General features: G+C 46.7%; 1 pseudogene; it reads right to left on the bottom strand.

The window, feature by feature from the left end:
- Positions 1-20,584: 20,584 nt before the first annotated feature.
- On the bottom strand, positions 20,585-20,698 carry LOC132587417 (U2 spliceosomal RNA; annotated as a pseudogene).
- Between the last annotated feature and the right edge of the window lie 6,285 nt (positions 20,699-26,983).

Consider the following 26,983-nt stretch of genomic DNA (forward strand, 5'->3'; position numbering starts at 1 on the left):
TTAATGGCCTACGAGGGCTCCGTGATGATAAAACTAAGGTGCCATCGAGGAACGGGATGTTCCTACACTGAGGGCGGGTGCCGAACAAAAATGTAATTCAAGTGAACTCACAGAATGGCAATTCTAGTAGATTGGGGCAGTGTGCAACACTTTTCAATTTATTTTCCCTTATGGATATTTCAGCCTTCTGGAACACTAGCACTGCATGTGTTTGGACATCCACAAAACTAGATTTGGGCTTTTGTGAGCTCAAAACCACAGATCTGTCTATTGCTCAGTGTCCTGTATTCAAAAGCACAGTCCAGGTATGGATCTGGCTATTGCACATAATTCCCAGGCTATTTCTATCGGGTTCCATTTAAAAAGAGCATCATGAGGTGGAGCCAGATTATTGAGCTTCATCCTACACTGTTTTCTATGGTTCCCCATTCAAAAAGGGGGCTGTTGGGCACATAAAAGTCTATTGGGCATTGTCAGGAGATATTTCCTATGGTTCCTCTTTCCATTGCAAATTTTTTTAGAGAACTGGTCACTGACTTCTATTGTGCATAATTCTCCATTTATGAAACAATACAGATCAAATTCTGTTTTGAATAGCTGATGAAAATTTGTTTTAATGCAGGGGTGTCAAACATGCAGTTCAGGGGCCAAATCAGGCCCCCAGAGGTCTCCTATCAGGTCCTCGAGCAACTGGCTGTCATCTTCTTTCTCCCTCTCTCATGCTACCTTCTCTATAACAAAAATACAAAAATACAAAATATTGTGCACAAATACTCTTAACTGGTGTAAATAAAGTTCTATTATAATGAAATGAACAGCCTACAACAGTGGGCATACATTCATACAGTATAAATAGAAATAGAAAACAACAGTCTCAAAACAATATTCCAAGGAGGACCCCACACAGTCACAGAGTTTTCAAAATGAGTACAATGACTCAAAAATAAAGTTCCACAGGAGTCCCTCCGTTGTTTGTTGACTTCTGAAGGACAAATTCTAGCCTTCACGCAAACCCCGGATTTGATTGCGTTCCGCTGCTCCTGCAGCTTCCTCGTAAGTCAACTGAAAAATCCAGCCAAGTTCTTTCTCAAACGCCCATTTTGATATCTTAATTTGCAGCTGCAAATTATAATAGAACTTTATTTACACCAGTTAAGAGTATTTGTGCACAATATTTTGTATTTTTGTATTTTTGTATTTCATATATTGTGCTGCCACTGTTCTTTTGCATTACCTTCTCTATAACAGCTTGCTTTGTCAGGCTTGCTCATTTGCACAGCAGCTACAGAGCAAAACCTCTATTTTCTCAATTGGCTGAGGCTCCTCCCTGAGCCAAGCCTCTCTTCCTTCTATTGGCTGAAGCTCCTCGCCCTCCTGGTCCCCTGGGGAAGGAAGGAAAGAGCCAGAGTTTCCTTTGTCCAGTTCCCTGGATCCCATAGGAGGAATACAAAGAAAGCATCTTTAAGACCAGTGAGTGCTAACATTTTAAGTAGGTTTTACGTTTTTTAAAATATATATGTTTGTGTCTGTGTTTTTTAAATAAAATTTATATCTCTGCTATCTGATCTTAAATTTGTACTCACATGGCCTGGCCTGACATGTCTTGGCCGAACCCCACATCGCTTGGCCCAACAGGGTCTCATTTATGGCAGATCTGGCCCTCCTAACAAATGAGTTCAACACCCCTGATTGGAATGGTCTTTGGCCGTAAGTAATATACTTTCCCATGCCACAGTAAGAGCAAGCAAAGTAAACCCCAAACACTCAGACTCGAGGAAATTTGCAAGTCATACTGGGGGAAGTAAATTTATAATCCCTGCCAGATGCCAGGACACACCACAGTTCTCATTGCTTGGGGGTAGGGTGAGGGTGAGTATTTGTGAAACCTCATCTTCTGGGGGCTTTCTTTGGCAATGTTATGAAGCAAAGGTACCCCAGGTTCCAACAGAAGAAAGCGGGCTATTGTGGTACAAAACAAGTCCACTTCCTGACACTAGGATAGGCTCCTGGGCTTTGTGGTATCTTCGGAAATGCAGCTGGCTCCTTCTCACTCGAGGGGCAGGATTTTGGAGCTCAGCAGGGTGCGCATCTGATCTAAGTCATCTAGCCAGATAGTGCATTGTGGCAGCTGGCAGCTTCCTGCCTTTGCTGCCCCGTCTCCCTGCCCTCATTCAATGGAGCATTAGGAACAGAATGGCAGGGGAATCATGTATGCTGTAGGAATCCCCAAAATTACCATAGAATTGAAGGGGTTCCTAGAGGGTCTCACTTGACCATTTTCCCTGTTCATCATCCCTGTACACTCCCATCTCCCAGGCCTTCACTGCTGGCAGCTTTACTTCCATGGGTCTTTATTTACATATGTAAATTTAATTATGTAAATTATTGTTGTATTTTAATTTTTAAACCTTATTGTTAGAATTATTATGTTGTGAACCGCCCTGAGCCCGCCTCGGTGGGGTAGGGTGAGTTATAAATCAAATGAAATGAAATTTACAAGTACACTTGTAAGATAAAGGCTCACAGCACTCAATGTTACAGAAAAAGAGCAAAATTGTTGTCAGTGTACTTCCCACTAACCACATCTAGAACACTTTCCACTTGTATGAAGGCATTTGCTGCTGGTTGGAAATGAGTTTATTGCGTCCTCCAGGAGTAAAGAAGTTCAATTTTCACTGTGTAGACGCATTTGACTGCCACTGAAGTTGTTGTTCACGAAACGAGAAGTCACCAGGATCTCATTTGGATTTGGATTATGAATTAATTTTCTACAGTCCTACAAAGTCCTAAATAAATATGTATTTAAATATGTATAGAGCATAATTTCACCGAGGAATGCTCGTGTACTTCAGTGGACTGCGAAGACTTCATCCATCAAGGGCTGTTGTATTGTACTTGCAAACACATAGGTGCGTATGGGGTACTTTTTGTGTCTACTAGTGTATGTGATGTGTGAATGTATTGTAAATAAAATTTAGATGTGATTAGTGGGGAGTGCAGAATCTCTGTGTCAGGTGTATCTTTATATAATAATAATAATAATAATAATAATAATAATAATAATAATAATAATAATAATAATAATAATAATAATAATAATAATAAATAAATAAATTTATTCTTATATCCCACCCTCCCCTGCCAAAGGCAGGCTCAGGGCGGCTCACAGGACATGGTGTTTACCATGATTACAATAAAATACAATCATTCCTATAAAAACAATTTAAAATATAAAAAATAGTTGAATTACAGTCATAAATTAAGTTAAAAGTTAAATAAACAATTAAACATTGTAAGTTATTATTTAAGGTGCTACAATTCAGGATATGTATAGGATGGCTAGATGTCAATTAACCGGGTTCCATCTTAAAAGCGAGCTGAAAGAGGGCAGTTTTGCAAGCCCTGCGGAACTGATTCAGGTCTTGCAGGGCTCACACCTCCTCTGGTAGTTGATTCCACCATTGGGGAGCCATTGTTGAGAAGGCTTGCTCCCTCATTGTTTTCAATCTAGCCTCCCTTGGCCCAGGGATTTTTAGAAGATTTTGGGAACTAGACCTCAGTGCTCTCTGGGGGACATATGGAGAGAGGCGGTCCCTAAGGGGAACTTCTCACACAGCATTTTTTGCTCTTTCCTTATTTACAAGGACAGTACCAGTTTCCTGCTATCTGTCTCTGGTAAACCAGAGGTAGTGTTTCTAATGGTTACAGCATTGGACTAGGATCTAGGAGACCCAGGTTTGAACCCCAGCTCTGCCACGGAAGGTCACTGGGCAGACTTGAGCCAATCAATCTCCCAACCTAGCCTACCTCAAACAGTATTTTTGTGGTGAGAACAAAATGGAGTAGGGGAGATCCTGACCTGGTTAATAGCCCAGGCAAGCCTGATATTGCCAGATCTTGGAAGCTAAGCAGGGCCAACTCTGGCAAGTATAGAATCATAGAATCACAGAGTTGGAAGGGGCCTCAAGGGTTATCTAGCCCAACCCCCTGCATAATGCAGGGAATTCACAAATACTTCCCCCTAAGTTCACAGGATCAGCATTGCTGTCAGATGACCATCTAGTCTCTGTTTAAAAACCACCAAAGAAGGAGAGCCCACCACCTCCAAAAGAAGCCTGTTCCACTGAGCAACCTCCCTGTCAGGACGTTCTTCCTAATGTTTAGTTGAAAACTCTTCTGATTTAATTTCAACCTGTTGGTCCTGTTGAATACTTGAGGATGATGCTCATATCACCTCTCAGTTGTCTTTTCTCCAGTCTAAACACCCAGCTCATAAGAACATAAGAGAAGCCATGTTGGATCAGGCCAATGGCCCATCCAGTCCAACACTCTGCGTCATACAATGGCCAAAAAAGAAAGGAGGTTCCACTTTGTCCCCCCACCCACCCAAGCACCAAGAATACAGAGCATCACTGCCCCAGACAGTTCCAATAATATGCTGTAGCTAATAGCCACTGATGGACCTCTGCTCCATATTTTTATCCAAACCCCTCTCCGAAGCTGGCTATGCTTGTAGCCACCACCACTTCCTTCACCAGCTCCTTCTCCTTCACCAGCTCCTTCAGTCTTTCCTCCTAGGACTTTGTCTGCAAACCCTTCACCATCTTCATTGTCCTCCTTTGGACACATTCTAGCTTGTCTATATCTTTCATAAACAGTGGTGCCCAAAACTGAACACAAGTACTTTGAAAGGAGACCTCTAAGAATACTAGGACAGGGACACAGAGGCGGGCAATATCAAGCCACCTCTCTGAAATGTCCTAGCTCCAGTAGAGGTCACCAGAAGTTGCTATGACTTCCAGGCACACAAGCACGCACATAAGCCCGCATGCAAACAACCCCCCCCAAAATGGAGTAAGGGAGCACTGAGCACCCCTGTGGGTTCTCTGTGGAGAGAAAAGTGGGGTATAAATATCACATTAAATTTGTACATGCCATTTTACAAATCCCAGGGCTTTACTAGAAAATGTAATATGCAGATTTGTTCTAAGTCATAACACCTGTCAGCGCTGCAGCCATTTGGAGAAGGATGGATATGCTCTCAGCTGGGCTTTCTCTCCCCGATGGAAGCAGAGCTTTTTCTTAGAATAGAGAAAGGTGCTTCAGGTTCACATGACCAAGTATATAGCCTTATCAGTGTGAGGCTGAGTTATGAGGCATGAAGGAAAACAGGGTGAGAAGAAGATAAAGACTCTGGATGCAAAAATTAAAGGTATAAATCTTTGGAGTTAACCTCTGGCTTCCTCCTGCCAGGCAGGAACAAGGGGCTAAGATCTAGGCAGGCGTGCCAAACCAGAGTTTATACTGGAGAGAAGGGGGTTAAAGAGTCTGCTGGTTATGATGATGATGAATACAACAGCAGATTGGGTGCAAACTAAAGGAGGTTCATCAAAACCAGTTTGGTGTGGTGGTTAAGTGTGCAGACTCTTATCTGGGAGAACCGCGTTTGATTCCCCACTCCTCCACTTCCACCTGCTGGAATGGTCTTGGGTCAGCCATAGCTCTCACAGAGCTGTCCTTGAAAGGGCAACTTCTGTCAGAGCTCAGCCCCACCTACCTCACAGGGTGACTGTTGTGGGGGAGGAACATAAAGAAGATTGGAAGCCATTCTGAGACTCTGAGATTCAGAGTGAAGGACAGGGTATAAATCCAGTATTAAAAATCAAATCAAAAATCAAAGGTATAAATCTTTGGTGTTAACCTCTGGCTTCCTCCTGCCGCCGTCATCATCATCATCACCACCACCATCATCACCACCACCACCATCATCATCATCAAAATTGGGACTATAGGAACTTTAGGGTAAAGGATGAGCATGACATTGTGCAATGCATCAACGTCATATCCAGGTGAAAAACTGTGCCAAAAAAGGTGCTTGCACCATGTACCTTATCTAATCAGACTTGCCAACACCCAGGTTGGGCCTGGAGCTCTCCTGGAATTACAGCTCATCGCCAAGCTAAAGAGATCAGTTCCCCTGGAGAAAATGGCTGCTTTGGAGGGAGGATGGACTCTATGGCCTTGTGCCTTGCTGAGGCCCCTCCCTCTTCCAAACCCCAACCTCCCCAGGCTCCATCTCCCAAATTTCCAGGGATTTCTCAGTCCAGAAATGGCAACCCTACTCTTGGCCCTCCTGACACCATCTTCCGTTTTCATGCAATATTTCAAAACGTGCAGAATATATCATTCCCTGACCCCTGTGCACTAACTCTTCTCTCCTTGGAAGGCCATGTCTGGCTAGCCTTTTGAACCTCTCCAGGTAGACACTGGCACTGCAAGTTGCACCTAGCCCATTCATTCCTCAAGAAAGAGCCTAACAAGGGGAGGAAATCCACCACCAACTGGACAGAATGTCACCCTAGGCCAAATGGGCAGTGAGCATTCTGAGAATAGCAGCTTGTTATAAAGCTACTCAATTAGTAGCTTTATAATGCTGGAGCTGCCTCATTAGAGCAAAAACCAGGTGGCAATGAAACAGTTTGAACTGGTACTCGCTCGAGGTGGGCAGAAGGCTGGAATGAGTAGACTTTAAAGCAGGGTTAGGACTGAAACGCGGATGAGGCAGAATAATAACGGGGAGCCCTTGGAATTGGGGAGGGGCAGGGGAGAGTTGCTCCAGGTGAGGTAGACCTCATCTCTTGTTTGCTTCTCTCGATCTTGCTGGGTCTCTTCCTTCTTGATGTCACCAGTTTGGTGTAGTGGTTAAGTGTGCGGACTCTTATCTGGGAGAGCCAGGTTTGGTTCCCCACTCTTCCACTTGCACCTGCTGGAATGGCCTTGGGTCAGCCATAGCTCTCGTAGGAGTTGTCCTTGAAAGGGCAGCTGCTGTGAGAGAATGCTCAGCCCCACCTACCTCACAGGGTGTCTGTTGTGGGGGGAGAAGGTAAAGAAGACTGTAAGCTGCTCTGAGTCTCTGATTCAGAGAGAAGGGTGGGGTATAAATCTGTGTTTGTCTTCATCATCTTTGTCTTGTAGGTGTATTAAAGTGTCATCGTCACAGAAAATTTATGGCATGGAGCTTCCAAGGCAAGTGAGAAGCAGAGGTGGTTGGCCATTGCCTTCTTCTGCCAAATCTTTCTTGGTGGTCTCCCTTCCAAGTACCGATCCTGCTTAGCTTCCAAGATCTGATAAGATCAGGCTATATCTTGCCACCTTCCTCAGGTCTCCCATCTTGCTGGATGATTATCTTTGGCACTTCCCATCTGTTATTTGTCCCACCTACGCCATAGCCATGAGGTAATCTTTTCAGCAGGAGGTTCAGGGGGATGGGAAAATTCATAACACCATCGCTCCAGTGGCATGATGTCACTTCTGGTGCATCCCAGGAAGTTATCATTGGTTTGGGTGATGCTCTAGAATTCCATTGAAACTCTATGGTTTTACCAACAGCGCTTTCCCCAGGTTTTTCTTCCACAAACCTACTGAAAGGTAATAGGGGCTCCGGGGCTGCTAGCGGGAGGATTCCTACTACAGCAGGAAAACTAGCAGCAGTACCTCAGTTGGTGGGAGAGGGGGGGAGTTCTGGCTTGCCTTTATCCTCCTCTCTCCAGCTCTCTCCTGTACAACAGAGAGGAGGATTCCAATGAATCCTTCTTAGCTGCCCCTCTCCTTTCTTTAAATGAACCCTCCCCCACAAACCAGCATTTGTCTCATGGCGGCTTTCAGCTGTCCTGAGGAAGACCTTCTTGTGAAAGGTAAGGGGCCAGTATGGCTGTCAGTTCAGCCAGACCCCACCCTCTGACCTGTTAGCAGCTGTAAGTCTGGTCTGGGCAGGAAGGGTTTCCAGCCTCCAGGTGGTGGCTGGAGATCTCCTGGAATTACAAATGATCTCCAGGTGACAGAGTGCTCTGCCCGGAGAAAATGGTCATTTTGGAAGGTAGCTGCTATGACATTATACCACATCTGGCTAGGACCTCAAAGGAGGGGATATTGGAAGAGCCAAATTTACTCACAAGCTAAATAAACTGCAGCTTAAAGCATTGGATTATGAAGAAGAAGACAACAACATTGGATTTGTATCCTGCCCTTCACTCTGAATCTCAGAGTCTCAGAGCATCTCACAATCTCCTATATCTTCTCCCCTCACAACAGACACCCTGTGAGGTAAGTGGGGCTGAGAGAGCTCTCCCAGAAGCTGCCCTTTCAAGGACAGCTCTGCGAGAGCTATGGCTGACCCAAGGCCATTCCAGCAGCTGCAAGTGGAGGAGAGGGGAATCAAACCTGGTTCTCCCAGATAAGAATCTGTGCACTTAACCACTACACCAAACTGGCTTGCAGAGCTTTGGTTCTATGTGTGTGTTTGCCAGTAATCAAAGCCAGGGTCTGTGGAAGCTCGTGGGAGAACAAGTTCTATACCAAATCCAGAATATTATTGTGTTGCATTTCACAAGCAAGGGGGTGCCCTCTACTGCCTCCTCTTCTCACACCGTTAGCAATAACATGCGTTCTCTTTCTTACACAAGTTTCTGAAAAGTCAGCTGCTTCCTCCAAGAATCCCTGGAGCTTAGAGCTGATGAGAGCAACCATCGCTGTTTATCAAAGGGAAGGGAGACGTAAGGGAGACGTCAGGCCATGAGGGTGGCACAGTTTGAGTCTAGCAGGAGCCATTATTGGAAGGTGCAGAATTACATGTGGGGCTCAGAGATGTGCGATGTGCTGAAGAAGATATTATCTGTTTCTCAAACAGCCTCTAGGTAGCTTGAATTACCCAAAGTGTCAGCAGCTGATCCACTCCGAGGCAAGAGGGAAGCAACCCCCTCTTCTGTCTGTTCTGCCTGACATTTCGTTGCTTCTGGCAACACAAAAATGATAACTGAACTTGGCTTCCTTTTGCTGCCTCAGAGCTTAACCACTTCTGAGTTCGACAGCCGCAGGTGTGGATGCAGCCTGTGCCCACAGATGTGGACTGGAGGTCAGTGGCAGAATCAGGTCTGTGAGATCCTCCTTTTCAATGTCAGAGAAATCAATTCCAGCAGAGGGGTAGTACCTGAAAGACTCCATGTAAAGTGGCATCAAATTGACCTGACTTCAGAGAACCCTGTAGAGTTTTCAAGGCAAGAGACAAACGGAGGTGGCTTGCCATTGCCTGCCTCTGTGTAGTGACCCTGGACTTCCTTAGTGGTCTCCTAGCCAAGTACTAACCAGGGCTGACTCTACTGAGCTTCTGAGATATTACCATCCACCAGGGCTTTTTGTGTAGAAAAATCCCAGCAGGAACTCATTTGCATATTAGGCCACACACCCTGATGTCACCATTACTTCACACAGGGCTTTTTTGTAGAAAAAGCCATTGGGAACTCATTTGCATAGCAGGCCACACCTCCTGATGCCAAGCCAGCTGGAACTGCGTTCATGTGCACTCCTGCTCATAAAAAGCCCTGCCATCCACACTAAGAAGACAGGAAATGAACTCTGACTATCAGCATGTCAGGACTCTCACTCAAACCATTGTATAATTGGGACTATAAAGTCCTATAAGCCTGTTCATAGAGAACCCAAGACTTGTGGCCCTGCAGTAGAGGAAACTGGCAAATACCTATCAGGCACACACACAGATGGGTTCAGTGGCTGGCAATAGATAGCCGTTTGCCATCTAGGATGCCATATACAGCTTCAGGACCCTGGACAGAGCTCACTAGAGGATGGGGACTGGGGCAGGGAAGAGAAGAGAAGGAAGCATATTGATTAAGCAAGGCCCAAGTCTGAACCCCCCCCCCCTTCTCTGCCTTGGATAGCCCAGGTTACCCTGGTCTCATCAGATCTTGGAAGTTAAGCAGAGTTGGCCCTAGTTAGTATTTGGATGGAAGACCACAAGTACACACACATGAAGCTGCCATATACTGAATCAGACCCTTGGTCCATCAAGGTTAGTATTGTCTGCTCAGACTGGCTGCAGCTCTCCAGGGTCTCAAGCAGAGGTCTTTCACATCAACTGTTCCCTGGCTGCTTTAGCTGGAGATGCTAGGGATTGAACCTGGGGCTTTCTTTACACCAAGGAGATACTCTGCCACTGAGAAGAAGATATTGGATTTATATCCTGTTCTCCACTCCGAATCTCAGAGCGGCTCACAATCTCCTTTATCTTCCTCCCCCACAACAGACACCTTGTGAGGCGGGTGGAGTTGAGAGTGCTCTTACATCAGTTGCCCTTTCAAGGACAACCTGCCCGAGCTATGGCTGACTCAAGGCCATTCCAGCAGGTGCAAGTGGAGGAGTGGGGAATCAAACCCGGTTCTCCCAGATAAGAGTCCACATACTTAACCACTACACCAAACTGGCCCTTCCCCAAGAAAGTCCAGGGTAGCTGTGCAGAGGCAGGCAATGGCTAAATACTTCTTGATATCACTTTCCTTGAAAACCCTACAGCATCACCATAAGTTGGCTGCAACTTGTTGGGGGTGGGAAGCCCAAAACCCAACAACCTTGTTGAGCTTGTGAGAGGCTTTTTTAGAATGATGAGAACAGGTATTGGATGCCACCTCAAATTGGCCACATGGAGGCATGACTAGTTACAGAATGGCTGCTATTGGGGTTTGGGGCCAAGGACAAAATGTTTGGAGGTTCCAGGTCAAACATCTTTCTAGAATAGAGTTGGCAGTTCCCAAATGGGAGCTCCCTTCAGGCACGAAGGTGATATCTCCAGAGCAGTTCTGAAGCAGTGATGGAAAGCCAAGAGAGAGCTGTCTCTCTGCTTTGAGAAGATGAAACTGAACATCAGGAAATGCATCGGAAGACTTCACTTTGGGGATCACTGGCCCATTCCAAGGAGAACAGGTAACCTAGAGCAGACATAGGCAATACCTACATCAGGGTTGATCTGGCAACAAGAGCTGAGCCAGAAGAAGGAGCGGCCTAGAGGATGGATGGATTGAAACACACCCCAGACTCCAAGGGTGGTGCCATGTCTTTGCTGGTTATAACTGCTCACTCAGGAGTCACCTTTCTTTTCCCAACGAGCAATGCATTCTGGGAATAAAGGAGGAGAATTAGAAGTGAAGAAGAGAACTAACTTAGGGGAGTCAATATGTATAAAAGTTTTCATTATTAGTAGATCCCCTATTTCCCTACTTGGGGTTGGGATCTGCTCCCAGCCTCAATTTCCTGCCCCTGAGAAACTGAGGAGTGGGGAAAAAATGATATCCATATAGCAATGCTCTAGGAACATTTGGACAAGACAGCCAAGTCCCTTAACACCCAGATACGTCTCTCCACCTTCTGATAAAGACTGCGCCACTGGTAGGCAGCTAAATCCTTTCTGAAACACTCTTTCTTGCTGTTATCTAAGGCAATCCTCTCCCCTGCTGATTTTTTCCCCCAGAGAAGGCCTGTTTCTGGTGAAGAGGAGGGCCTTCAATTTTAGACTGCATGAAGCACTTTGCTTTTAATGAGCTCTGCGATTGTCCGTGATTGTTTGCTTGACATTTTAAAATGCATATATTCTCTCCTATTCCCAGAAAGAGGGCTAGGCTCCTCTTACCAACTGCTGTGTTTTGGGATTAGGTCAGCCCAATGTGTACCAGGGGAGGCCAGAGCCAGCTAAACCCATCTGGAGGAGATTTTCAAAGAGGAACTCAAATGGAGAGGTTTGCCCCTTTCTCCCGCTCTCCCTCCCCAATGGCAACTCAAAGCAACTTCTCTCCTCCATTTTATCCTCACAGCAACCCTGCGAGGTAGGATAGGCTGAAAACATGTGACGGGCACCAAGGTCACTTAGTGAGCTTCCATGGTGGAGTGGGGATTCGAACCTGGGTCTCCCAGATCCAAATCCAACCCTTTAACAACTATTTATTTATTTATTTATTACGTTAAGCTTATATCGCGCCCTCTCCGCAAGCGGACTCAGGGCGGCTCACAACATCACATTACTTCCATTAAAACCAATAAAACATATAAAACATAATTACATAATTAAATTATTTAAAACATTTCATGGTGCTGTATTAATACAGTACAGTATGGCAGTTCTGAAAGTTTGATGGTGACCATCGGTACTCTGCATGGAGCTCTATATAATGTCCAGTGGCAGCTCTCTCTTGGTTAAATGTCGAAGGCCTGTTGGAACAATTCGGTCTTACAGGCCCTGTGGAATGTAGGCAAATCCTGCAGGGTGCTTATGGCCTCCGGGAGAGCGTTCCAGAGTTCTGGCGCTGCCACCGAGAAGGCCCTGGCTCGTGTCGTACGCAACCTGGCTTCTTATGGTCCAGGGATGGACAATAGATTTTTCGTCCCTGAACTCAGTGCTCTCTGGGGAATATGAGGAGAAAGGCGGTCCCGCAGATAGACAGGTCCCTGACCATAAAAGGCTTTAAAGGTCAACACCAACACCTTGAAACGAACTCAACACAACAGGAAGCCAGTGCAGCTCTTTCAGCACCGGCTGAATGTGCTCCCATCGAGGGAGTCTCATTAACAGCCGCGCCGCAGCATTCTGCACTAGCTGTAGTCTCTGGGTTAGCGTCAAGAGTAGCCCCATGTAGAGAGCGTTACAGTGATCTATTCTTGAGGTGACCGTAACATGGATCACCATTGCTAAGTCGTTGTGTTTCCAGGAACGGGGCCAGCTGCCGTGCCCGCCGAAGGTGGAAAAAGGTGGATCTAACTGTGGCCGCTACCTGGGCCTCCATTGTAAGGGAGGACTCAAGGAGCATGCCCAAGCTCCTGACCTTTGGATGATACCAAAAAAGCCCAGCTGGAACTCATTTGCCTATCAGGCCACCCCCCCCCCCCCCGATATCAGCATTGTTTCATACAGGGCTTTTTGTAGAAAAAGCCCAGCAGAAACCTATTTGCCTATCAGGCCACACCCCCTGACATCAGCACTGTTTCACACAGGGCTTTTTGTAGAAAAAGCCCAGCAGGAACCTATTTGGATATTAGGCCACACCCCTGACATCAGCATTGTTTCACACAGGGGTTTTTGTAGAAAAAGCCCAGCAGGAACCTATTTGCATATTAGTCCAAACACTCCCGGATGCTAGGCCAGCCGGAACTGTGTTCCTATGCACTCCTGCTCAAAAAAAGCCCTGACGACAAGACCAACACATCGTAGATGCTCTCTAAAACCCAGCCCTTTGCAAGTGGTGCTTGGGAGACAGACTTCAGTCATGAGTCTATACCTCTTCATGCTAATAACCCCTCTCATTCAAAGTCTAACCCTTTTAAGCCTGTGCATAGCAAAGATGATTTGTCCCATCGAGTGATAAAATATATTTATGGATTGTCACATGCTCCATAATTGAAACGACATTAGAGAAGGATTTTTCTCTCTATTTTATTTGATTTTTTTTTTTAAAAAACCCTTAATATTTCCAGGCCTTCTAATAGTGTTTTAAACTGTAACTTAGCTTTTCAAAACTTTATTGCCCCTTAATTCAATGCTCCTTCACTTGAATTTAGCTGACAGCTTGTAAAGTAGCTTCCTCTCCTGCCTAGATAGCCTGGACTCCTACAATTTATCGTACTTTTCAGCTTTAATCAGAACATTTCCTAAACTTGGCATTAATAATACAACATTTTTTTCCAATAACAACTAATTGGGATTATTTATACCCCTTGCACCTAACACTGCTTCAGAGGTATGTGCAGGAAGCTATTTGAAAGTCTTTCTTAGGATCAAGATTCAGTTGAGTAAAAGATTTAACATAAAATATCACTGGGGTCCCCAACCTTTTTTGAACCTCTAGGCACCTCTGGAATTCAGACACACAGTCTGGTGGGCATAGTCACAAAATGGCTGCCACGGAAGGCAGAAACAGCTCTACTCTGCTCAGAAGGCTCTTCTCAGATGAGTTAAGCTGTCATGCCGGAACACATGAGAGGTTCCAAGGCCATGATGGGCTTTGCATGTGATGGCTGGTACCTCAAATTGAACCTGGTTACTGATGGGCCCTGTGGCGCAGAGTGGTAAGCTGCAGTACTGCAGTCCAAGCTCTGCTCATGACCTGAATTCGATAGCCAACTCAAGGTTCACTCAGCCTTCCATCCTTCTGAGGTCAGTAAAATGAGTACCCAGCTTGCCAGGGGTAAAGTGTAAGAACATAAGAGAAGCCATGTTGGATCAGGCCAACGGCCCATCCAGTCCAACACTCTGTGTCACACAGTGGCAAAAAATTTTATATATACCCACACACTGTGGCTAATAGCCACTGATGGACCTGTGCTCCATATTTTTATCTAAACCCCTCTTGAAGGTGGCTATACTTGTGGCCGCCACCACCTCCTGTGGCAGTGAATTCCACATGTTAATCACCCTTTGGGTGAAGAAATACTTCCTTTTATCCATTTTAACCTGTCTGCTCAGCAATTTCATCGAATGCCCACGAGTTCTTGTATTGTGAGAAAGGGAGAAAAGTACTTCTTTCTCTACTTTCTCCATCCCATGCATTATCTTGTAAACCTCTATCATGTCACCCCGCAGTCGACGTTTCTCCAAGCTAAAGAGTCCCAAGCGTTTCAACCTTTCTAAAGGGAAAGCCCTTTAATCATTCTAGTTGCCCTTTTCTGGACTTTCTCCAATGCTATAATATCCTTTTTGAGATGACTGGGGAAAGCAATAGCAGACCACCCCATAAAAAGTCTGTCATGAAAATCTTGTGATGCGACGTCGCCCCGGAGTCGGAAATGAAATGAGCCAGCTATCTGGGTTCAGATAGCCGGCTCAAGGTTGACTCAGCCTTCCATCCTTCTGAAAATGAATACCCAGCTCTTTCCCTCCCCAGGGGAACGGGAGGGGGAGGAGCTTCAACCAATGGAGAAAATCGAGGTTTTGCTCTGTAGCTCCTGTGCGATTGAACAAGCTTTACAAAGCAAGCTGGGATGCAGAAGGAAGCAAGAGAGAGAGAGAAGGAAGCAGACAAGAGCCAGGTGCTGAGGGGCCTGATAGGAGCCCTTCAGGTGCCTGATTTGTCCCCCGAGCCACATGTTTGACACCCCTGCTTTAGACCTTTCCCATATTACATGATTACGTGAGGTGGACAGTTTCTACATCACATGAAGTTTCTGTCCCACTGCAACATGGGATGGTGTCAGTGGGTGCATGACAATATGTGGAGTGAGGGACATGGCAAACATTGTGGCGAATTTCTTCATGAGGTGAACATAACTGTTTTCAATCACCCTGACAATTCATGAGCCAAGCCAGGGGTGGTCAAACTTGCTTAACGTAAGAGTCACATAGAATAAATGTCAGAAGTTTGAGAGCTGCAAGATATGAACGTCAGATATTTGAGAGAAGGAGGGAAGGAAGGAAGGAAAGAAGGAAGGAAGGAAGGAAGGAAGGAAGGAAGGAAGGAAGGAAGGAAGGAAGGAAGGAAGGAAGGAAGGAAGGAAGGAAGGAAGGCAAATAGAGGGGGAGGTGGAGTGAGGTGGAAAGAAATCAACTTTAACTTTAAATGCATTCTCCAAGCTGTCGGCTAGCTTGGCTTGGAGAAGTGATTTAAAGACAGGAATGCCTTTCCCAAGTTGGCTGATGGAGCAGTGGGGGCTTTGAGAGCCACACAATATGTAAAAGAGCCACATGTGGCTCCTGAGCTGCAGTTTGGCCACTCCAGAGCCAAGCCTTGGATCTTGCCTTGTCACTGTTAGATGCCAACAGCTGTTGAACAGCTTTGTGGCCATGATTGCCAAGCTCCAGATGGAGTTCCTTCAGAATAATGACTCATCTCCAGACTACAGGGAGCAGTTCCCTTGGAGGAAATGGCCGCACTGGAACGTGGACTTCATGACATTATACCCTGTGGAAGTGCCTTCCCCAAACGTTGCTCTCCCTAGGCTCCGTTCCCAAATCTCCAGGAATTTTTCAAGTTGGAAGGGCTATCAGGCTCCCATCATTGGCACTTCTGTGCGAGATATGGGGTTGACCTTATAGATACTGCACAGGATGATATATCAGTTATGCAAATTCACTAACTTTATATAGGCTGCAGAATCTATTACTTTTGGTTGGGGCGGTATTTGGATTGCTGAGTTGCAGAATGAGACACACGTGTTTTCCACGGTCCTCATTAGTCAAAGGCCATTCCCACCCCTGAATTTACCGAACAAATTCTCCTACACTTGCACTCAGTTCTATTGTGGCTTGGATCCTTTGTGCAATGGAGATTCAGTCATCTCTTAAATAATAATATTGATCTGCTAGAGAGGAGGGGAGCAGAGTGGTAAAGCTGCAGTATTGCTAGAGAGGAAGGGCGCAGAGTGGTAAAGCTGCAGTACTGCAGTCCAAATTCTCTGCTCACAACCTGAGTTCGATCCCGGCAGAAGCTGGGTTCAGGTAGCTGGCTGAAGGTTGACTCAGACTTCCATCTTTCCGAGGTCGGTAAAATGAGTACCCAGCTTGCTGGGGGGAAAAGTGTAGATGACCAGGGAAGGCAATGGCAAATCACCCCGTGAAAACATCATGATGCGACGTCACCCCAGAGTTGGAAACAACTGGTGCTTGTACAGGGGACTACCTTTACCTGTTTGAGAGGAGGGGAGACAGGAAGAAAGCCAGAATCACTGCTTTCCATCGTTTCAGCACTGATCTGTCAAGAGGGAGGACAAAAAGCCCTGGGGAGAAGGCAAATCAGCGTGAGATTCGGAAAACAAAAGGTCTGAGTGGCTCAGAGACTGCACCCTCCAATATTTCGTCAGGGCCTTAATTAGGGGAAGAACAAAAAGACCCAAACTTTGTTTTCTTGTGGGCCCTGGGAAAGGAGAGCCATAAAGGCAGAAATGCCTGGGAAATAGCCTCTCTCAAGAGCATCCAATTCCTGACGAGTTGGCATCCTTTTAATTTGGGTGAAAGAAGAGCCTGACGTTAACAGCAAGAGCCAGTGTGTCAGCAGACATCATGTCCTAATGACCTGCCAAAGCACTTGTAAGGGGATAAGAAGTGTGGTTGTTTTTGACCAGTTCAGAGGCACACACAGGAGTGCACAGAGGAGACCACGTTGCTCGTGGAAAGTGTCTGGCAAGAGTGAACGATGTGCCAGAAGACGCCCAATTACTTTTGCTAGATATGAGAGCGATTAGACGGCTAGTGAGTTTCCAGGAGAGCTGCAGAAGTCAATGTCATTAAGGCACCAAAGGGAACTTTCCTAAATTCAAGGTGTGTTGAATAGAAAGACCAGTCTCAAAGGACTGGGTATGAAAGATGTTGAATTAGGGGTCCATATTAGGGTCAAAGTATGTGTGACATTGGGGACCCATGAGTGTGACTGGTGGTGAAGGAGGAAAGTGCCATCAAGTTGTAGCTGGCTATGACCTTGATGGGGTTTTCAAGGGAAGAGCTGAGCAGAGGTAGTTTGCCATTGCCTGCCTCTGCATACCAACCCTGGACTTCCTTGGAGGTCTCCCATCCAAGTACTAACCAAGGACAACCCTGCTTAGCTTCTGAGACCCGATGAGATCAGGCCAGGCCATGGTTATGTAAAAGCCTATGTATGAATACTAAGACTGGATTTAGATACTAATACTAAGGCTGCACTTGAAGTCCAGTTGGGCTAGGGTTTTGCCAGGCTAGTGCTAGTGATCCTGGGAGCTGTTGAGGGCACTGTGAGGGCACTAGGAGGGAGAAGAATCATTGACTTCATAACAGCACTTCCAGGTGATCACCCAGAAATGATATCCCATTCCTGGTGACACTATAGCAATCTCCCCTGTCTCTATGGTAAATGCCATAGAGCTTGAGTCAATTCCTAGAGCATCATGGGAGGGGATGTGATTCTGTCCAATTTTTCTCCCACTGAATTGAGCCCAAGCAATGGAAGAAGAGGATAGAAGGTATTGGATTTACATCCTGCCCTTCACTCTGAATCTCAGTCTCAGAGCGGTCACAATCTCCTTTGCCTTCCTCCCCATAACCGGCACCCTGTGAGGTAGGTGGGACTGAGAGAGCTCTTGCAACAGCTGTCCTTTCAAGGACAACCTCTGCCAGAGCTATGGCTGACCAAGGCCATTCCAGCAGCTGCAAGTGGAGGAGTGGGAAATCAAACCCGGTTCTCCCAGATAAGGGTCCACACAATTAACCACTACACCAAACTGGCTCTCTGGAGGGTAGGGATGAAGTACACTAGCCACAGGCAGGCACCTGGAAACCCTAAATTGGGCACTGACACAGCTTGTTGCTGTGCTAACCTGTGTCCTCCTTTCTCCTTTCACAAGCAGATCTTGATCGAGCACTTCCTAACCTGAGCCTATGCCAGTTCACCATGGAGTCCAAGTGCATATGTCTTAGAGAGCTGGTTTGGTGTAGCGGTTAAGTGTGTGGACTCTTATCTGGGAGAACCGGGTTTGATTCCCCACTCCTCCACTTGCACCTGCTAGCATGGCCTTGGGTCAGCCATAGCTCTGGCAGAGTTGTCCTTGAAAGGGCAGCTGCTGTGAGAGCAGGGGAGGGATGGTGGCTCAGTGGTAGAGCATCTGCTTGGGACGCAGAAGGTCCCAGGTTCAATCCCTGGCATCTCCAAAAAAGGGTCCAGGCAAAGAGGTGTGAAAAACCTCAGCTTGAGACCCTGGAGAGCCGCTGCCAGTCTGAGTAGACAATACTGACTTTGATGGACCCGGGGTCTGATTCAGTAGAAGGCAGCTTCATATGTTCATACCCACCTCACAGGGTGACTGTTGTGGGGGAGGAAGGTAAAGGAGATTGTGAGCCGCTCTGAGACTCTTCGGAGTGGAGGGCGGGATATAAATCCAATATCTTTTTCTTCTTCTTCTTCTTAGCAAATTAATATGTGCTTGCTTTATGCAAGCCAGGATCCTAAACACCCCCCTTTAGAATCCTGTACTATACAGAGAAAACAAATTCCAATTCATTGAGGTGCCTGAGTTTGGCTGTTCACAGTGAGGCAGTGTTGTTCAACCTGTGGAAGCTTTGGACCAGGTTTGTGCATGGGGGTGGGGTGGGGTGCATAGGAGGACTAAGAGGAACATGCAGCAAATTGCATTCAAGCATAATTGCAGTTTGTCATGGCATCTGAATGCACCCTGCGATACAGTTCTGGAAGGGTAGTTGACGTCTGTCTCAACCCAAGCAATTATTATTTTTTTTTGCGGCCCCTTCAAATACAACAGTGTTTAAACACCGTACCCAAATGTTAACATAGCTTTTGAAGTTCATAAAACAGAGAAATTAAAAATGCATTATTCAGAGGGGAAAAAAGAGAACAATATTGGTAAGAAAGAAACATCAAGACATTAGGGTGGTACAAGAAACCGTATAATTTGCATCAATGAAACACTAGTTTAGAAGGATCACAAAAGGCATTATGCTGCCAGTTCATTTTGGCATAAACTTGGTGTGGTGGCAGCACTCACTTTACCATAGGCATCTTGAGATGAAAAACATGCACAGAAGAGGATGGGGGTGGGGGAAAGCTGGAAATAGTAGAGACTGGGGGTGGACAAACTTTGGCTTGGGAGCCACATGTGGCTTTTTCACACATATTGTGTGGCTCTCAAAGTCCCCACTGTCCAATCTGCTGGTTTGGAAAAGGCATTTCTTTTTAAATAACTTCTTCAAGCCAAGTCAGCAGCGTGGATAATGCATTAAAGTTAAAGTTGCTTTCTTTCCCCGTCCTCATCTATCTTCCTTCCTTCCTTCCTTCCTTCCTTCCTTCCTTCCTTCCTTCCTTCCTTCCTTCCTTCCTTCCTTCCTTCCTTCCTTCCTTCCTTCCTTCCTTCCTGATCTCAAGCAGCTGATGTTTATTCTATGTGGCTCTTACATTAAGCAAGTTTGGCCACCCCTGGTAGAGACTATCACCATGAACTGAAAAGTGCTTTGCCTGTGGCATTTTTATGCAAAACAAAGATCATGGCCATTTACAACAGTAGTCACTGCTGCTAATATTCTCTCCTTAGGTTCGCTGTGCTCATTTATCACATAATGTGAAGAAATCCAAGAGGTTAGATCCAGTGGATCCATCCCTTTAGTGGAGACTCTGTTGCCGGACCCAAGGAGCCTCGGTGCAGATCAACAGAAGGTTCCCTGAACCATAGCATAATCCATCAGTAGTGGAATGGATCCCAGGGGATTCATCCTAGAGGTCTCATTCAGTCTTCAATGAATTTAGCAGGTAATGAACATGTTTTAGAGACAGTAGAGAGCCAGGTTTGATTCCCATTGGCACTTGTTTTATTGCACTGGGCCCCAGGAATGGTTTGTTCAAGATCTTTTGTCACTTTCCATTTGTGCCTCGCTCTCTGCAGAGGTGGTCCAGCCTCCACTTGGACCACTCACAGTTCCCTCAGAACTCTCTCAGCCCCACCTACTTCACAAGGTGCTTGTTGTGGGGAGAAGAAGAAAAGGCAATTGTAAACTGCTTCTCCTTAGGGGAGAAGAAAGCAGGGTATAAAAACCAACTCTCCTCCTCCTCCCCTTGAAGCCTGCTGGGTTACCTTGGGCCAATCACAGTTATCTCACAACTCTCTCAGCCTCACCTGCCTCACAAGATGCCTGTTGTGGGGAGAGGAAGGGAAGGTGACTGTACGCCACTTTGAGACTCCTTAAGGTAGAGAAAAGTGGGGTATACAAACCTACTCATCTTCTACTTCTTCCTCCACATGCAGCCTACTGAGTGATCTTGGACCAGTCACATTTCTCTCTGAACTCTCTCAGCCCCTCCTGCCTCAAATAGTCCTCAAACAGAGGATGTATCAAATATTAAACTGATAAGAACAGATACTACACTTGATCTTAGCCACAAGGCTGAGAAGCTTCTGCCTAAGATCAAGTGTAGAAGTCCCACCTGCCTCACAAGGTGCCTGTTGTGGGGAGAGGAAGGGAAGGTGATTGTAAGCCACTTAGAGACTTCTTAAGGTAGAGAAAAGTGAGGTATAAAAACCTACTCTTCTTCTATTACTAACCGATGGAGCTGCCTTAAACTGACTCAGCCTGTTGGACTGCTAAGCTCAGAAGTGTCTCCTTTGGCTGGCAGCAGCTTTCCAGGACTTCAGATCTTTCCCATCACCCTGACCCTTTGAACTCGAGACACTGGGGATTGAACCTGGGACCTTCTGCAGTCAATGCACCTGCTCTGCCACTGAGCCACTGTCCCCCCCAATACGACCATGCCCCACCCCAGAAACCATCACTTCACAAATTCAGCAATGATACAGGGGCATTTGTTGTGATTAAAACAGCAGCAGGTTGGGTTTCTGTAATGAATGGTTATTAAGCTAGGTGATGAATTGGCTGGAAGTGTTCTCAAGGTGCTGCAGATGTTCTGCCTGAGCCACGGCCCCCACCCCTTGCTTATCTCTATGCTGTGAAAAGCTTTGGGGAGTGGCCATGATATGACTCAGTGGAGGAAGGTCTCAAATTCAATCCCCAGCATCTCCAGTTAAAAGGACCAGGAAGTAGGTGATGGGAAAGATCTCTGCCTAAGACCCTGGACAGCTGCTGCCCATTAGAGGACCTTGATGGACCAAAGGTCTGATTCAGTAAGCAGGGCTTTTTTCTTATAGCAGGAACTCCTTTGCCTATTAGGCCACACACCCCTGATGTAGCCAATCCTCCAAGAGATTCCAGGGTTCTTAGTACAGGGCCTACTGTAAGCTCCAGGTGGATTGGCTACATCAGGGTGTGTGGCCTAGTATGCAAAGGAGTTCCTGTTACAAAAAAGCCCTGAGTAAAAAGGTGATCACAAGCTGATTGGTGACACGTCTGTTAAAGACCCTGCTACTCTCTCAACTGATCAGCTGGGAAGCCTCTTCTTATGTTACAGCAGTCTTATGGTTGCTAGTCTCCTGGGGCCTTATCCCACTCAAAGCTATTCATCTGGCTTACAGCAGTCGAAATGGTACAAACAGTAAGCTCTAAAAAGGCAGGGGCCATCGTCACACAAGTGGCGTGCCCCTCTGACGAGAGCAGGAGAGCGTTCGTGCGGCAGTGCCTTGAAATTGCTTCTGAAAACCTTAGCCCTTGTTTCCAATTCCCATTGGCACTTGTTTTATTGCACTGGGCCCCAGGAATGGTTTGCTCAAGATCTTTTGTCACTTTCCATTTGTGCCTTGCTCTCTGCAGAAAAATCGATCCACTTCTCGTTGCTAACCAAACACCACAAACGGGGACAGGGTTGTGTCTCCAGGGACGGGTGGATACAGCCTCCTCACTGGTTTCCTCAAACTGGACAGGAGCACAATCCAGCTGTTGAAATCCTGTAACACAGGGGTGGCCAACGGTAGCTCTCCAGATGTTTTTTGCCTACAACTCCCATCAGCCCCAGCAAGCACGGCCAATGCCTGGGGCTGATGGGAGTTGTAGGCAAAAAAAAATCTGGAGAGCTACCGCTGGCCACTCCTGCTGTAACACGCTGCCAGCAATTTAAATAACTTTGGGCCAGAGGCTAGAGCCTTCTATCTTTTCCGCTGTTGAAAGAAAAAGCTACACAGGGAAGAGTGGTATCTGCAGGAACAGCAATGGAGAGAGAAGCAGGGGAAAATCATGCAGGAAAAACTGGTCTGATTTAACCTTGAACGGTTTCTTTTCAATCTGAAACAATCTAGATATGATTTTGAGAGGGTGGATGAAAAACTAGCTTGGGCAGAGGCTTATTAAGGGCAGCCAGCCAGGTGGATTGTTGCCATTCTAGTTTCTCATTGGCCTTTTGCTTCCAGCCCCACACAGTAAACCACATGCAGGCACCGAATACAGCTGGTGTGGGAAGAATATTTGCTCTGCTCAGAGAGCAGCAGGCAGCAGGACTTCTGTTGTAGGGCAGGATAACTTCTGAGCACGAGTTTGTTTCAGCAGTGAAAACTTGGAGTTTAGCAGGGCCCTGAAAGTACCAACAGCATCTCCCATGCATATTTTCACAGTCACGTGCTACAGAAACCTGCGCAGGGGTAATTTGGCTAACATGTCAGATTTCTCTCCATAGTCTTCATATTTGTGTTGTGATGGCTCCTGGGAAGGGGAGTGGCCATACTGGCAAGGAATGGCAATCCCGGTTTCAATCCCCACCGTCTCCCACTTAGATAGTAGATAATGCTAAAGATCTCTGCTCAAGAAGACCCTGGAGGTCCTCCCTTCTCCTGTTGGGGTTACAGAAGAACAGGGGTCATTTTGTAGAAAAATAGGTGGTGGAGCTCATTAGCATAACATTAGCATGGGCTGCCCCCCCCCCAGCCAAAAGCAACCCGATACAAAAAAAGAGAGCCCTGGGTGAGTGAGGTCTACTTGGGCAGGCTAGAGATCCAGCCAGCCCAAGCAGGCCTCACTCACCTGAGGCTCTCCTGGGCCACCCGCCATCAAAAGGCCAGCAAGCCACCCACCACTCAAAATCACAAGAAGTGGAGAAAGGGTGATGCAGGCTTCTCCAGGGGTTAATGAGGGCTGCTGGGGGTGTGGCAAAGGCCCTGGTGGCTGGCTGGCTGCCCACTCTCCTAATCCAGGGATTGTTATGCAGCTGCACCTCCTAGTCAACGGACAAGGTAGGTGGGGAGGAGGAGGGGGAACCCTCGGAAAGGTTCAGGAGCTGCACTCCTGTGAGCTCCCGCGGAATTCAAGGCCTGCAGAAGAATGATGTCTCCCATGCTTCAGGGAAAATGGATGGGTGAAAAAATGCCAGGGTGGGAAACGGTTAAGGATCCTGTCATGCTCTGCTAGAGTCAGGTCTGAGACCAGAACTGTCTCACCCTCCATGATTGCTTTTATCTGGGCAAGTGTCCAAGGACAGGGCCAGAGAATGGAGCAACACGAGAGGGTTTCTCTTCACCTAATTTCCCACCCTTCACTCTGCCAATTACCTATCCCCACCTCCCAGGGAATAGGTCTAGCCAGGGCTTTTTTTGTAGAAAATGTCCAACATTTGCATATTAGGCCACACCCCTGACACCAAGCCAGCCGGAACTGCATTCCTGTGCATTTCTGCTCATAAAAGCCCTGGGTCTAGCACTTCTCCAAGGCTGCTCCCGGGTATGCCTTTTAAATGCTTTCCCAAGGGAGGGACAGCCTCCTGCCCAAACCCAGTCCTGGGGAGGGACAGGCCCTTGGATACTTGCCTGGGACTGGTGAGATCACTGGCTCTTCCCCCTGGACTTCTTTAAAGAGCTGGCTGTTCTGCCCAACCTCCTCTAAGATGGTCGGAGCTCTGCTGGGTCTCAGTGCCAGGGTCAACTCTGGTAGGAACTCAGGTGGGTTGGATTCTGCTGCCAAGCATGCCACTGGGAGGTGGTTGGGCTACTTCAAGCTGGCTGACTCCTGAGTAGACTACATCAAGGCTACCCACTGCTGCAACCTGGCAGATGATTTCTCCAAACTCGGGACTTGCTGGTGCAGCATGCCTTTGGCAGGGCTTGCTGTCTCTTGGGGCAAGAACAGAGATGTTGACCCTGGACGCCTCCCTAAAGCCTTCTCCTTTGGTCTCACAAATGGTGCCTTCATCCCGCCCCTTCCAGTGGAAATTCAAAGCTCAAAGATCCAGGAGTCTCAGCCAGACGGGTAGCCAATCAGGCCTGTATTTTCTTTTCTGCAAAGCTCTGCACTTTGAGCTTTTCTCTAAAGTCAAGAAGTAAATTTTGAGCACATTCTCTCTCTCTCTCTCTTTTTTTTAAATTGCCATTTTTCTAGTGTCTCAGTCAAGCTGATTTATAACTGATAAAATGTCACCCATACATCACACCCTCGGCAGCGGCTGCAGCACACGAGAGAACTCTGCCGCACAATCTCCATAGCTGCAAAGTCTGGGCTAAACAGAAATGCCTGCAAGCTCCTCTAATATGGTGAGCCAGGCTTTCTTCATAAAAAAATTATGGAGGTGGGACCAGGGAGATATGTTTTCAAAGGTCATTGTGATAAAAATATTAGGAACATAATGTTAGCCTTTCTCTCCTTCTCCCTCCCCGCCCCCCAAATAGTATTTCGGGGGCCTTTTATGAATCAAAGTGCTTTGTCATGCATCAAAATCATGATCGTTACAACTTTCAGTGGTAAAGAACGTACTGGATTGTTGCACCCAATTAGTAATGCTTGAACATTTAGAGATTCGTCGAACATTTGAAAATTCGGCAATATGTCAAAAGGGGGAGGCGTGCCATTGAGAATTTGAATTCATTAATCAAGCAAATCAAAGCTTCCTCTACAGAGGAGGGTGCCTGTTGCCCCTCTGCATCACTTAATGTGCTGGCTTTGCCTCTCGCTTCAATTAGCCGCTGATGGAGGCAGATGTCTCTGCCTCCTCTCTGCATGGGGCAAAGTACTGCAACAGATGAAGTGAACTTGTTGAATGCCAAGCAGGCCTGGGTCTCATCAGCGACTGGATGGGAGCCTTCTTTAGAGCTCCATGCGTGCCACTTGAAATTTCATGATAGAGAGAAGGCAATAAAGGAAGAAATCTGAATGCAATAAAGGAAGAAATTCTGCTCGGTCAAATCACTCCATCTTTCCAATTGCATCACCTCTGCAAAGGGGTTGCCCGTTGCACTTCCTAAACGGATTTCTGATTCTAGACTCACTTCCATGTAGTTGGGGCATGCTGAGAGCTCTTGCCAAATCGCCAACCCCTCTCCAACTTTCCACGCCAGGCCCGCACATTCAATACCCTCGATCCTTGGGGCCGGGAGTGCCCTGAAGGAGTAAGCCTCACGTATGAACAATGCCAGATGTAACCAGAATGAATTTTACGCTGCCTGGATAAGTAGAGACTGTAGCACCACTGTATTGTTTTAGCTTATTCTTAAATTAATTTATATTTTGTAATTATCTTGTTGACTGATTTTATCTGTTATTGTCATACCATGATATTGTATCATGCTCTGTAAGCCGCCCTGAGCCTGCCTCGGCGGGGAGGGCGGGATATAAATAAAAACTTATTATTATTATTAAATACATGTGGGGAACTGGGTTGCCAGTCTCCAGGTGGGGGCCTGGAGTTCTGCCAGAATGATAATGGATCTCCAGACTACAGAGATCAGTTCACTCGGGGGGGGGGGGTGGAATAGCAGCTTTTGGAGCTTTTTGTTTTTTTTAGCAGGAACACAGTTCTGGCTGTCTTGACATGGGGTGTGTGGCCTAATATGACATCAGGGGTGTGGCCCCCCACCCCCGATGAAATTACTGGAAATGGAATAATAGCACTTTAAATGAGATGCCATCGGGGTTTATGATTTCTTTTGAATGTAACTGATTTTATTGGTATCAATATATGTATTTGGTTTTTATGTTGTATTTTGCCCACAGCCTGGCACTGGCTGGGATGGGGTGATTCATCAAGTTAAACAAACAAACAAACAGCAGCAACAACAACAACAACATGCAAATGTGTTCCTGCTCGGCTTTTTCTAAAAAAAAAAAAAAAGCCCTGAGTGAAACAATGGTGATGCCAGGGGGTGTGGCCTAGTATGCAAATGAGTTCCTGCTGGGCTTTTTCTACAAGAAAAGCCCTGGATGTGGATGCATGGCACCACATTTTTGCTGAGCTGCCTCCCTTACCTAAACTCTGTCCTCCTTAGGCACTGCCCCTAAAATCTGCAGCAATTTCCCAAGTGAGATCTGGCAACCCTCGAAAGAAGGGAGGGAACGACACTCCTCACTAGGCATGCAATCATTTCCTATTCGCACTGTGGCTTTGGATATTGTGCTGGACACATGAACACAGGAAGCTGCCTTATAGTACTGTCTAGTCAGACTGACAGCAGCTCTCCAGGGTCTCGGGCAGAGGCTTTTCCACATCACGTGCCACCTGATCCTTTTAGGTGGAGATGCCAGGGATTGAACCTGGGACCTTCTGCATGCCAAGCCGATGCTCTACCACTGAACTGCAGCCCCTACCCAGAGGAAATCCAGGAGGGGAATGATTACAACCGTTCCTTCTTCAACAATGTGGGGATCCAGCCTTATTTTGCAGATCTCAAGTGCTGCAAAATTGCCGTACAAATTTTCACCAAGCCCTTGAGGTGCATCACCTCCCCTTCAAGAACTGTCATAGCTATTGACATTTCAGCACAGTGACTATGTTCCATCTCCTGCTGGGCAATTACTTCTTTTCATCTTTCTCATAGGAAC

The sequence above is a fragment of the Heteronotia binoei genome, chromosome 18, assembly GCF_032191835.1.
Source record: "Heteronotia binoei isolate CCM8104 ecotype False Entrance Well chromosome 18, APGP_CSIRO_Hbin_v1, whole genome shotgun sequence".
Lineage (NCBI taxonomy): Eukaryota > Metazoa > Chordata > Lepidosauria > Squamata > Gekkonidae > Heteronotia > Heteronotia binoei.